The 14,191-nt window shown below is 46.5% G+C and overlaps 1 pseudogene; it reads left to right on the top strand.

Moving 5' to 3' along the window:
• Positions 1-1,611: 1,611 nt before the first annotated feature.
• LOC129083010 (heparan-sulfate 6-O-sulfotransferase 1-like) lies at positions 1,612-7,834 on the top strand (annotated as a pseudogene).
• The last annotated feature ends 6,357 nt before the right edge of the window (positions 7,835-14,191 follow it).

Genomic DNA, 14,191 nt, shown 5'->3' with positions numbered 1-14,191 from the left:
CAAAAGGAATTAAATGGTTTTATCACTTATTTCTTCAATCTCAAGGACTATATCATTGACTAGAAACCCCACATAGTAGCAACTCAGAGAACAAGCCCTCCTCACCTACAGAGATAATGGGGCTGTAGTTTCCCAGCATCACGTCCCTGTAGGCTGTCTTCTCAGTGGGATCCAGCTGCTGCCTCTCCCTTTGGGTAAAGTCTACAGTCACATCTTTGAATAACACTGGCCCCTGTAATGGCATGGAATTGGGTGGTCAGAATCGGGTTCAGTGGAGAAATGGGGACACGAGCTTACCGAGCTCACATGTACAGTCAACTAAGAACACTGTATACCTTTTTATGTTACAGACTGTGGAAGGAAAACAAACCACACTGGAAATGCACGGCCTTTGGGTTCCTTCTCATGTCAAAAGCAAAAACGAAAACCCCTCAAGCCAAAATAGAAACTGAGTCCTGATTTTGCAACTGAAGTGCGTGAGTTTGGGGGGCCACAAGATGAGTAAAACATTATTCCTGCTCTCAGAAAGTTTATATCCCAATAAGGAGACACCATGTAAATGAACACAGCCATTTTATCCTTTGTCATTTTCTTCAGTGGTCTTTGCTGGTGGCTCCTCCTCTTCCCTGCCTCTTCGCATGGGTGCCCCCAGACGCTCCCTGGTCTGCTCCTTCCTGCACTCGCTGCTCTGACAGGCACCTCCACTGTGAGCTCCTTGAGTTCTTCCAGCTAACTACCTGCATGACTGTTTTTGCCTGTCTTTGAATTTAATTAAAGTATTTCATTCCTGCAACAGTAAATATTTGTTGCTTGCAGGAATGCCTGAGGTGTTATTAGCGATACGTACAAGGTGGAGGGTGGTTTAACAAGAGTCTCCAGATTAGGCTTCACGGGCTGTGCTGTGTATCCTGCAGGATGAAGGGGAAGGAAGGGGATGAGGTGCGAAAGGCACCAATGGCAAAAAGGAAGCAGCGTCAACATTAGGAGGTTGGCATGGAGCAGAGAGACCAAGAGGCACACTGTTAAGAACAGCTTTGTCACTGTGAGAACTGATTCTAATTCAAGAGAGTGAGTGGAACATACACAATTACTTCCCTAAGACAAAACCCTGAAAGAACAAGTCGAAGAAATGGAGCACTGGAACATAGAGGTTACCAAAAGCAGGGATTCCTTTGAGGAAATTCTTGAGATACGGAGTAGAGTAGATGAGTAATCAGAGCCGTGGAGCCACTTGGTAAAGGGCAGGTGCAGCACAAGTGAACAGCAGACTCGCCAAGAGAGCCCTTGAGAATCTCTAGGCCCAGGACTGGGGAGACGTGGAAGCGCGCAGGGCCGCACAGAATCTTCTGCGCGCGGTGCTGAACGGCGGTCAGAGGGGCCCCTGGGGTGTGGGCTCAGGCCGGGCGAGAGCCAAGGCGAGCCGAGCCCTGGAGTGGGTGGGAGGGGAGACAAGGGGGAAGCTGGTGAGCCAAGACGGACCGGTAACACTCCTGGGGCAGCGCAGGGCCGGCCGAGGCTTTCAGGGCCAGGGCTCAGGCCGCGACGGAGGTAGCTGAGCACACGGCTCCCGCCCTTACGGACCCCACGTCCCCAGGCCGGCGGTGGTGACACATGCGGCGCGCTGGTGTCAGGACCACGGTGGAGCGCGCCAGCAAGCCCGTGCTGGTGGTGGCGGCTCCACACCTTCAGGATCGTCCTGTACCCACAGCGGGCTGGGGCTGAGCCTGCCGGCCGGGACTGAGCCTGCGCGCCCAGCAGCCACGCGCCGCCCTCCTATCAGGACACCTTCCCCACGCCCCACCCGCACTGAGAGAATAAGTACTACTTCCCTGTGTGGGAGCTGGAGCCCTCGCTGAACTTTACCCTGAGGGGTGACGCCGCTGGAGTCATCTTTCTGCACATCCGGAAGATAGGCGGCACCACCTTAGGCCTCTCCCTTGTGCAGAACTGTGCTTCCTTGAGGTGCCTTGCGACTGCTGTCCGCGCCAGAAGTGCACCTGCTACGGGGCCAACTGCCGGGAGACCTGGCTCTTCTCCCACTTCTCTACCTCCAGAGCTGCGGGCTACACGCGGACCGGATGGAGCTCAGCAACTGTGTGCCTGGCGTCCTGGCCCTCGGTGACCCTGCCGCGCTGCGCACGCCCAGGAAGTTCTACCACATCGCCCTGCTGCGAGGCCCTGGGTCCCGCTTCCTGAGTGAGTGGGGCGCCGGCAGCGTGGGGCCACATGGAAGACGTGTCTTTGCATGCGTGATGGGGGCACACTCACGCAAGAGTTAACTACTGCCCAGCTACGAGGTCAGGGACTGGGCAGGCTGCACACTGCAGGAGTTCATGGACTGCGCCTGCAACCTGGCCAACAACAGGCAGGTGTGCATGCTGGCCAGTCTGAGTCTGGTGGGCTGCCCCAACCTGTCCCTCATCCCCGAAGGCAAGCGGGCCCAGCTGCTACTGGAGAGTGCCAAGAAGGACCCGTGGGGCATGGCCTTCTTTAGCCTGACAGAGTTCCAGCGGACGCTCTCCCTCAAGTTCATCTGGTCCTTCATGCAATACAACAGCCCCAGGGGGCAGCGTGGAGGTGGATGAGGACACTGCCCAGTGTATGAGGAGCTCAGCGACCTGGACACGCAGCTCTGACTGTGCCAAGGACCTGTTCCAGCAGCACCGCCAGTGTGAGCAGCGGCTGGAGTGCAGGGAGCAGCGCCCCAGAAGCCTGGAAGAACGCCGGCTGCACCGAGCGAGAGAGCCTCTGCGGTGACAGAATGCCAAAGGGCCAGGCCATGTCCCCGCTGAGGACCGCAGGAGCCACATCATCAAGAAGTGGCAGTGGCAGCCCCTCAGAGGCGGTCGGGAGAGGGGAGATGAAATCAGACAAACTCACAAGGGGCCGCCCAGCACTCAGATGGGAAGAGAGTCCCAGGTCTCCTCACCAGGCAGTAAGTACATCCTGAACAGAGGCCAGGGATGGGCAATACTGGCCCAGTGTGGCTGGTTCTCATGGTTTCTCCCTGGCCTGAGGCCTGAGACACCAACCTGTGCTGTCCCCTGGCTCAGGGGAAAGTGTGCTTGAAGGATGTCCCAGTCAGGCCTGCAAAGACCAGGTGGGGCAGGTCGCATTCCTGCTCTCTGGCTCCCACCTCACTGTCACAACAGCTGAACATTTGAAGACAAGAAAAAGACAGTGGAGTGAATCAAGATAGGAGAGGAGTGAATGGATGTCACAATGACCTTCTCCCAGGGCTAATATGGAATTACAACTAAATTGCTGAGATATCACCTGGAACAAACAATTCAACAATAGCGAGAGAGGAGCCTTATAACCTTGGACAGACAGAAGAATCAGCTTTAGCACAACCTAACTGGTAAGGAGTGCGGTAGAGACTTGAAAAGACGGGCAGGGCGCCCACAGACAGCAGCACAAGAAAGATATTGAAAACCAGTTGGATCCCCCTGAGAAGAGCAGGGTCTAAACCATAAGCGGGGATCTCCAGCCTACAGCACCAGAGCCCAAAAAGTACACAGATAACAACCAGCTCCAGAGACAGGTGGCTGGAGACACAAAGAACCGTTTAAAGGGCCAGTGAATAAATTTTTATTTGCAGCCACTTACCCTGGTCTCCGGCAAAGTCAGGGTAGAGTGGGGTAGAGACACCTGAGGAGAGACTTGGGAAGGAGAGACTGGGGAAGGAGGCTTTGGGGAGAGAACTGAGAGAGTAGCCAGCGGGACCCCAGTGCTGATGCATCCCCCATGCGGTGGTAGCTGTCTTGCTCAGGCAGAGCACTCCCCTGAGTGACAACAGCGTGAGAGGACACAATAGCTCCGACCCCAGGAGGGACTCAGCCCTGGCCCGGTAGTGCTAAAGCCTGACTGCTGAATACAGAGTGGCAGCCACAGATAGTAGATCCCTGGCTAAAGGGGGCGCAGAGTGGGCTAGAGACACTTGAGAAAAGACTGGGGATGAAGCTTTGGAGAGAGAACGGAGAGAGTAAATGGCAGGATCCCGGTGCTGATTCCTCCCCCATATGATAGCAGCCATCTGGCTTAGGCAGACCACTCCTCTGAGCGGTGGCAGGTGAGAGGACCCAATAGCCCCACCCCCAGGAGGGACTCTGCCTTCCCCTGTGGTGTCTAAACCAAGCTGCTTATTGCAGAGTGACTAGATTAACAGTGGAAAGAGACAGCTACAGACAGTAGATTCCTGGAAGGCTCAAACAGACTACCTAAGGTCAGATAGGGTCAACATCTGACATTATCAGAGGCAGATCCAGAAAGAAAAAACAGTGGTCTCCTACCATAGAAGTTCACACCACAAAGTCAGGAAATCAAGACACATCAATTTAAGGAACAGAAGCGAAAAAGAAGAGTCTCACAAATAATGGGAAGACAAAGAAACACTGTCCCACCCCCCCAGTCAAAAGGAAAGGAGGGATCCTCAGAAAGAAAACTAAATGAAGTAGAGGCACATAAACTCTCAGATATTGAGTTCCAAACAATGGTTCTAAGGAAGCTCAATGAACTCAGTGAGCTCAGAGAGAATTACCAAAAACTACAGGGAAACTATGAGGAACTTACTGCAAACTATATCGGCATGAAAAAGGACATAGAAACTATCAATAAGAGAGAAAAGGAAATGAAGAATACCATTTCTGAATTAAAGAGCACAGTAGAAGGAATCAAAAGCAGACTAGATGAAGCAGAGGATCAAATCAGTAAGCTGGAGGATAAGGTAGAATAAAGCTTGCAGAAAGAGCAAGAAAATGAAAAAATTCTCAAAAAGAATGAAGAGGCATTAAGGGAAATGAAGAACAACCTGAAACGTAATAATATCCGTATAATAGGGATACCAGAAGGAGAAGAGGAGCAAGGGATAGAGAACCTGTTTGAAAAAGTAATGATGGAAAACTTCCCTAGTTTGAGGAGAGAAAAAGTCACGCAAATCCAGGAAGCACAGATGGTCCCATTCAAGAGGAACCCAATGAGGCCCACTCCAAGACACATCATCATTAAAATGGCAAATATCAAAGACAAACAGAGAATCCTAAAGGCAGCAAGGGAGAAACAGGTAGTAACATACAAGGGAGCCCCAGTACAGCTAGCAGCTGACTTCTCAACAGAAACTCTACAAGCCAGAATGGAATGGCAAGAAATATTCCAAGTAATGAAGACAAAGGTGTACAACCAAGACTGCTCTACCCAGCAAAGCTCTCAATTAAAATGGAAGGTGAAATAAGGAGTTTCCCAGACAAAAGAAGGCTAAAAGGATACACTTCCACCAAGCCAGCACTGCAAGATATGCTAAAGGGACTGCTTTAAGAAGATGAAGAAAAAGAGTCATGAATACCCAGTTCTTTTCACAGTCACCAATACTTGATATTACCAATATTTTTAATAGGTATTAATCTGATTGTGACAATGATGTGTTATTTTAATTGTTACTTTATTATTTGTTGAAACTAAACCTGTTTTTGTATATTGCCTATTTCTATTATTTTAAAAAAGCTTTACATGACTTTTTGATATTGTTCATCCATTTTTTGATTAAATGTTTGTATAATTTTTTTCCCTAAAAAACTCCCAACTATTAACCCTTTTTTAGATGTGTAGCAAATACTTTCCTATTCTATTATTTGTCCTTTAACTTTTTAAATATGTATACTACTGTATAGTCTTAAATGTTTAATGTAGTCATATTTTCAGTATTTTACTTTATAGCTTCTGGGTTTGAATATTTTACTCCAAGTTTAGAAAAAATATTATTTTGTATTTTCTCCTAAAACTCCTTAGATTTTACACATCAATTTTTAACGCACCTGAATATTTTTCATATAATATGTGAAATAGGGCTCTATATTTGTTTTATTTCAAGTAAGAGTGGTCCATGCACCTTATTTGTTGAATAAGCCTTATTTTCCCCATTGATTCAAAATATCAATTTAATCTTATATTACATTGTTAGGCAGATATATACATTTGTTTCTAGAATGCTCATTTTATTTAATTGATTTACTTGATTATTTCTGTGCCGGTGTCATGTTGTTTTAATTGTTGAAACTTTATAATGGATTTAAATTTTAAATATTTTATAATGGATTTTGACATTTAAAAAAATAAATAAATCTGCATTTTAAAAAGGAAGAAAGAAAGAACGAACTCCTACCTTTTGCGACAACATGGCTGGAACTGGAGAATATTATGCAAAGTGAAATAAGCCAGCTGGTGAAAGACAAATACCACATGATCTCACCTATAAGTGGACTCTATTCAACAAAATAAACTAATGAACAAAACAAATCACAGGCACGGAAACATGGAGCAGACTGGAAGTGATCAGAGGGGAAGGGGAAGGAGGACAAGGGTAGAAAGAAGGCAAAGGGACTAGACAAAGAACATGTAAGAATGACCCACAGACATGGACAACAGAGTGGGAATTGACTGTAGGAGAGAAGGGTGGGGTGGGATGGGTGGAGAAGGGCAAAGGGGGGGAAATTGAGACAACTGTAATTGAATAAACATGATTTAAAAATAAAAAATTTTAAAAAAAAGAAAAAGACAGCAGAGCCATGAGTGGGGAGTCGCATGCCAGACCAGGAGTGTGTTTCACGCCACGGTGCACACACCCGCTCTCCTCACACAGGCCCGCAGGGGTTCCTCAGGCTCGGGCCATCCCAGCAGCCCCTGGGACCCACTGCCTCAGGCCGTATGAAGGCCCCTCCCTGGGGACACGGGTGTTGTCAGGAACGGAGCCCCACACCTGCCCATCGTTGATGTCAGGGCCACCCATCTGAAGCCAAGAAGACTAGTCCTGCCCCGGAAGCCTCCTCCCCTCCTGGGCTTCCTGCTGTGGGTCAGGAGGTCAGGGCACGCCTCCTGGCCCCCCCTCCCACCTTCCCACAGTCATCAGACTGAGGCGGCTGTGGAGAATGCATCCAGGAGGGGGAAGGCTCCATCGAGCTGGCCTTCGGGGTGACCACCCAGGCAGGCCAGCTCAGAGAGTAAGGGGGACTGTAACCGAGGGCCCCTCGCCCTGTCCTCCTTTCTGAGCCCCAGTACTGGTCAGTGGACTGCCTGGCCCTAAGCCATCACTTGCACATTTACTCAGAGCCCCTACCCTACTGCTCCCACCACCCCATGTATGAAAGTCCAGTTAACCCTCTGTTGGCGGGAACACGGCAGAGCACAGCCGCTGCCCATGAGCCATACCTCGGGGCCGTGGTGGTTCTGGATGGCCAGGAAAGGACACTCGGGTTCGCAGCTAAGGTTAGAAAGAATGGCTCTAGGTGGCTCCCTAATACCCGCATTCACAGCCCTCCCTGGGCTCTCCCTGCATTTCCCTGCCCTGCTCCTCAAAAGCTGGTCAGACCTGTTTCCAGTAACCCTGCGTGTTGGAAAAGCCATGTTCCAAGGCCAGGCCAGTGTCTTATCTGAGTGTGCCGTCCCTGAGTGAGGCCCAAAGCCTGCGTTCTGGGGAATTGGGTGGGAGCCCCACACGGAGGTGGACAGGTGCCCTGTCTCCCCAGGATAGGAAGCCCACGTTCCCGGAGGCCACAGGCCTGCCTGGAGGAGAGCAGGGAGATGCCACAGGCCGCCTGGCGAGGGGCCAGCAGGGCAGCAGCCTCACAGGCAGATCCTGCCCGTGGCTCCCTGACCAGGCTCCCCTTGCCACCTCAATTGTCCCACCGGAGAGTGAGGAGTGGGCGCGCAAGGAACCTCCTGTAGCTCAGGAAAGGCTAAGTTGGTGTCCAATGAGGTGTCTACCCTGGTGGCAGCGGCTTTAGTCTCTGTTTGTCCGGCTTTTGTCCTTTCAGCTTCCTCCACCGGCCACTCCATCTTGTAGTCCAAAGGCAGGCTGGGATGGGCACCCTGCCAGCCCCACCCAGGACCACCCCCAGGGTGGGTGTGTCACAGCAAGGAGGCGAGCACCCCGGCGATTTAATGACTCTTTTAAAGGGAAGTGAAGGACAACATGGTGGGGGGAGGCATCTGCTCTGACGCTCAGCATTTGGGGCAGGTGTGCTCCAGGCAGGAGGGTGGACATGTTCACGAGAGCTCGGGAGGGTGGCTGAGCCCAGGGTGTGAGCCCAGAGCTCAAGCCTGTTATGCCTGAGGCCTGGCTTGAGACAGCTCTCCTTGCAGCGGTTTTCCTGGGCGTGTGAGCCTGAGTGTAGCATCTGGTCTGTATGTATCGGCATGTTGTAACTTACAGCCTGTTGTTCCAGGTCACAGGGAAACACAGGTCTCTCCTCAGTTTATTTGCTATCTCTGGAAAGCAGTCCTGTCTTGGGGCCAGCACCCAGGCCGAGGTGCTCAGAGAGAGTGCCAGCTGGCAGTACCCCCCGGCCCCTTCAGTCTCCAGTCTGGCACTTTCCCTTAAGCCGCCTGCCTTGGGGAACAGGTTCCTTGTGTTTAAAGCGTTTCCTCCAGTACTGTGGGCTGGGCTCCACAGATGGCACGGGGCAGCCCTAACCAGGGGCTCTTCCCAGGGCTGAGAGGCCAGCAGCAAACACGCAGTGAGTGGACCACTAAATCCCCACACAGGACTTCAGTGTCCTCTCGTGGGGAAGAAATAGGATGATAGAATTACCCAAGTTTGCAAACTTTTTGGAAACTAGAAGGGTTGAACTTGACCCCAGGAGCATTTAAAGCTTTATTTGATTATAGCTTCTTATTAAAAAAAGTTGAGAAAAAAATAAAAATAAATTAAAAAGAAAATCTCCAGGCCCATCAAGAGGATCCTGTCGCTGTGCAGTGATTGGCTGACCAAAAGCAAACCAGCGGACTGTCTGAGCAGCTTGAGCCATTCCCTGTTTTTAGTACACAGAGCAGCCAGATGGAAGGTGAATCTGGCAAGAACCCTGTGGCCAAGACACAGGAGAGCACAGCACGCTCCCGACCTCCATAATTATTAGACTGATGACATTTTCACTGTCCAAACACAAAACTTCTGTGTGGGGCAAATGATAAGCCAGATGGGATACCCAGAATGGAGGTGTAATCCAAGACGATCTCAGGCAAACTAGAACATATAGTCAACTCAATTCATGCTGGACATGGGTGTTTTTCCTAAAGGCAACTCTCAGAAAACTACTCTCAACATAAAGCAACCTGAGCAACCTCACCTTGGTCAAATAGGTGGGGAGAAACTGGAAGCCTTGTGTGCTCTTGGTGCCATGTAAAATGGTACAGCTGCTGTGGACAAGGTGTGGTGTTTCCTCAATAAATCAAAAATAAAACTATCATATGATCCAGCGATTCCAGTTCTGGGTCTTTGCCCCCCAAATATGAAAACAAGGACTTGAAGAAATATTTGTACACACTTGTTTGCAGCAGCATTATTCCAATAGCTAAAATGTGGAAGTAACCCAATGTTCATTGATGGATGAATGGATAAACAAAATGTGGCACATACATACACACATTTAGACAACACTGCAATTTAGAATAACTCTAAGGACATTATGCTGATTAAAATAAACCAGTCACAAAACAACAAACACTGTATGATTCCGCACACACCCGGTACCTAGAGTCCTCAAATTCAGGAGACAGAGAGCAGAAGGGTGGTTGCTGGTGAGGGGTAGGATGGTGGAGGGGTTGGAGCTGAGAAGAAACGGGGCGTTAGTGTCTAATATGGACAGAGATTGAGTTTTACGAGGTGAGACGCTTCCTGGCGATGAATGGTAGTGATGGTTGCACAACATTGTGAATGTACTTAACACCACTGAACTGTACAATGAAAGATGGTTAAGAGAGCAGATTTTGTGTTATGTGTATTTTACCACAATAAAAAAAAATTGGCAAAAAAATGAAGTGATGCTTAGCTAATTACATAGATGTCCTTGCCCATTTACTTCTGCAGCCACCCCCTCCATAAAGGAGAGAGGTGCAACGTGGGGTCATTGGTTGAGTACGTTCACATTAGCTTTAGCAATTATTCTGTCAAAAATTGACATGGAAAAAGTCAAGAATCATCAGCTGAGGGAAACAGCAGAAATAAAAGATAAGCATCAAGATGAATAACTGAATAACAATGGAATCAAATTCAAAAGGGAAACAACTTACACTATTTTGTATTGGTTTATATTTTTTATTTTATTTTATTTTATTTTTTTAAATTAATTTATTTACTTTTTAAATACATTTGTCTCTGCCTTCCCCCCACCTCTTTCCCTTGCCCCCTCCCACCTTCCCTCCCTCAGCTCTTCCCCTTTGGTTTTGTCCATGAGTCCTTGCTATATGTTCCTTGACTTTCCCCTTCCCTTCCCTTTCCCTGCCCCCCCTTCCCTCTTGTCTCTGTTGATTTCTTTTCCTTTCAGTGTTGCTGGTCATATTTTCCTTGCTTCTTTGCATTGTTGGTTAGGTTCCGCTTATAGGTGAGATCATATGGTATTTGTCTTTCGCCCCCTGGCTTATTTCGCTTAGCATGATGCTCTCCAGTTCCATCCATGCTGTCGCAAAGTTTAGTACTTCTTTTTTCTTTCTGCTGCGTAGTATTCCATTGTGTATATGTACCATAATTTTTTGATCCAGTCATCTACTGATGGGCATTTAGGTTGCTTCCAACACTTGGCTATTGTAAATTGTGCTGCTATGAACTTTGGGGTGCATAGGTTCTTTTGTATTGGCGTTTTGGTGTTCTCAGGGTATAGTCCCAGCAGGGGAATCGCTGGATCAAAAGGCAGTTCCATTTTCAGCTTTCTGAGGAAATTCCACACTGCTTTCCATAGTGGCTGCACCAGTCTGCATTCCCACCAACAGTGGACTAGGGTTCCCTTTTCTCCACAGCCTCGCCAGCACCTGTTGTTTGTGGATCTATTTATGATGGCCATTCTGACCGGTGTGAGGTGGTACCTCATGGTGGTTTTGATCTGCATTTCTCTGATGGCTAGTGATGCAGAGCATCCTTTCAAATGCCTCTGGGCCCTCTGTATCTCCTCCTTAGAAAAGCATCTGCCCAGGTCCTTTGCCCATTTTTTGATTGGATTGTTTGTCTTCTTGGAGTAAAGTCGAGTGAGTTCTTTGTATATCTTGGAGATCAAACCTCTATCTGATGTATCATTAGCAAATATATTTTCCCAAATAGTTGGCTCCCTTTTCATTTTGCTGATGTTTTCTTTAGCCGTGCAGAAGCTTCTTATTTTGATGAGGTCCCACTTGTTTATTCTTTCCTTTATGTCCCTTGCTTTAGGAGACATATCAGTGAAAAAATTGCTGCGTGGGATATCTGAGAGTTTCCTGCCAATGTTGTCCTCTAGGACTTTGATGGTGTTGCGACTTATATTTAAGTCTTTTATCCATCTTGAGTTTATTTTTGTGTATGGTGTCAGCTGATGATCCAATTTCAATTTTTTGCATGTAGCCGTCCAGCTCTCCCAACACCATTTGTTGAAGAGGCTGTTATTGCTCCATTTTATGCTTCTGCCCCCTTTGTCGAATATTAGATATCCATAGAGACCTGGGCTTATTTCTGGGCTTTCTATTCTGTTCCACTGGTCTATGGATCTGTTCTTGTGCCGGTACCAGATTGTTTTGAGTATAGTGGCTTTGTAGTAGAGTTTGATGTCCGGTATTGTGATCCCTCCTACTTTGTGTTTCTTTCTCAAAATTTCTGCGGCTATTCGAGGTCGTTTATGGTTCCATATAAATTTTTGAAATGTCTGTTCTATTTCTGTGAAATACGTCATTGGTATCTTAATAGGGATTGCATTGAATCTATAAATTGCTTTTGGTAGTATGGACATTTTAAGGATATTAATTCTTCCAATCCATGTGCACGGTATATGCTTCCATTTATTTGTGTCTTCCTTAATTTCTTTTTTCAATGTTGTATAGTTTTCTGCATACAGGTCTTTTGTGTCTTTGGTTAAATTTATCCCTAGGTACTTTATCTTTTTTCGTGCTATATCGAATGGTATATTTTTCCTGATTACTTCTTCTTCTATTGCATTGCTGGTGTACAAAAACGCCTTTGATTTCTGAATGTTGACTTTGTATCCTGCTGTTTTGCCAAATTCACTTATTAGGTTGAGGAGTTTTTTGGTAGAGTCTACAGGGTTCTCTGTGTACACTATCATGTCATCTGCAAACAATGATAGTTTTACTTCCTCCTTTCCTATTTGGATGCCTTTTATCTCTTTCTCTTGTCCGACCGCTGTGGCTAGGACTTCCAATACGATGTTGAAAAGAAGCGGTGAGAGCGGACATCCTTGTCGTGTTCCCGATCTTAGTGGGAAAGCTTTCAGTTTTTGCCCGTTGAGTATGATATTGGCTGTAGGTTTTTCATATATGGCCTTTATTACGTCGAGGAATGCCCCATTGATTCCCATTTTGCTGAGTGTTTTGATCATAAATGGGTGCTGTACCTTGTCAAATGCTTTTTCTGCATCTATCGAGATGATCATGTGGTTTTTGTCTTTTCTTTGATTTATGTGGTGTATCACGTTTACTGATTTGCGTATATTGAACCATCCCTGCATCCCTGGGATGAATCCCACTTGATCGTGATGGATAATCTTTTTAATGTATTGCTGGATGCGGTTTGCCAATATTTGGTTGAGGATTTTAGCATCTATGTTCATCAGCGAAATTGGCCTGTAGTTTTCTTTCTTTGTAGGGTCTTTATCTGGTTTTGGGATCAGGGTGATGCTGGCCTCATAGAAGGAGTCTGGGAGTCTTCCCTCCTCTTGGATTTTTTGGAATAGTCTGAGAAGGACAGGGGTTAGCTCTTCCTTAAATGTTTTGTAAAATTCTCCTGGGAAACCGTCTGGCCCTGGGCTTTTGTGTGCTGGGAGTTTCTTGATTACTGCTTCAATTTCCCCAGCTGTTATCGGTCTGTTCAAGCTTTCTGTTTCTTCCTCCTTCAGTGTTGGAAGATTATACTTTTCTAAAAATTTGTCCATTTCATCAAGATTTTCAAATTTCTTGGCATATAATTGTTCATAATAGTTTCTGATAATCATTTGTATTTCTGTGGTATCAGTTGTTATTTCTCCTCTTTCATTTCTGATATTATTAATTTGGGTCCTCTCCCTTTTTTTCTTGATGAGTCTGCTTAAAGGCTTGTCAACTTTATGAATCTTTTCAAAGAACCAGCTTCTGGATTGGTTGATCCTCTGAATTGTTCTTTTTGTCTCTATGTCATTCAGTTCTGCTCTAATCTTGACTATTTCCTTCCTTCTACTTGCTCTGGGATTTATTTGTTGTTGTTTCTCCAGTTCTTGAAGTTGTAGTGTTAGGTCTTTTATTTGAAATGTTTCTATCTTTTTAAGGTAAGCCTGTATTGCTATGAACTTCCCTCTCAGGACCGCCTTTGCTGTGTCCCATAGGTTTTGGACAGTTGTCTGTTCATTTTCATTTGTTTCCAGAAATTTTTTGATTTCTTCTCTTATCTCATTATTGACCCATTCATTGTTTAATAGTGTACTGTTCAGTCTCCATGAGTTTGCAAGTTTTTGAAGTTTCTCTTTGAGGTTGACTTCGAGTTTCAAGGCCTTGTGGTCTGAGAAAAAGTTTGGTATTATTTCAATTTTCCTGAATTTACTGAGGCTTGCTTTGTGTCCTAGCATGTGGTCTATCTTTGAAAAACTGCCATGAGCATTTGAAAAGAATGTGTATTTTTCTTCTTTGGGATGTAAGGTTCTATATATGTCAGTTACGTCTCTTTGATTCAGTGTGTCATTCAGCGCCATGATATGTTTATTAATGTTTTGTTTGGAAGATCTGTCCATTTTTGACAGTGGGGTGTTGAAATCCCCTACTATCAGTGTGTTGCTGTCTATATCTTTTTTGAAGTCATCCAACAATTTCCTTATAAACTTGGGGGCTCCTATATTGGGAGCATATAAGTTTACAATGTTGATGTCTTCTTGATAGATTCTTCCTTTAAGTATGATAATGTGCCCCTCTGGGTCTCTCTTTATGGCCTTTGCTTTGAAATCTACTTTGTCTGATACAAGTATGGCAACGCCAGCCTTTTTCTCATGTCCATTTGCTTGGAATATTATTTTCCATCCCTTTACTTTCAATCTGTGTAGGTCTTTTGCTCTGAGGTGGGTCTCTTGTAGGCAGCATATGTGTGGGTCATGTTTTTTTATCCATTCAGCTACCCTGTGTCTTTTGATTGGGGCATTGAGTCCATTCACATTGAGAGATATTACTGATAGAAACTTACTCATCTTTTCTCTTTGTACTTGTG

The sequence above is a fragment of the Pteronotus mesoamericanus genome, unplaced genomic scaffold (genome assembly GCF_021234165.1).
Source record: "Pteronotus mesoamericanus isolate MK-2021 breed Mesoamerican mustached bat unplaced genomic scaffold, CSHL_Meso_final scaffold_165, whole genome shotgun sequence".
NCBI lineage: Eukaryota > Metazoa > Chordata > Mammalia > Chiroptera > Mormoopidae > Pteronotus > Pteronotus mesoamericanus.
This window is presented reverse-complemented; position numbering and strand designations above follow the sequence as displayed.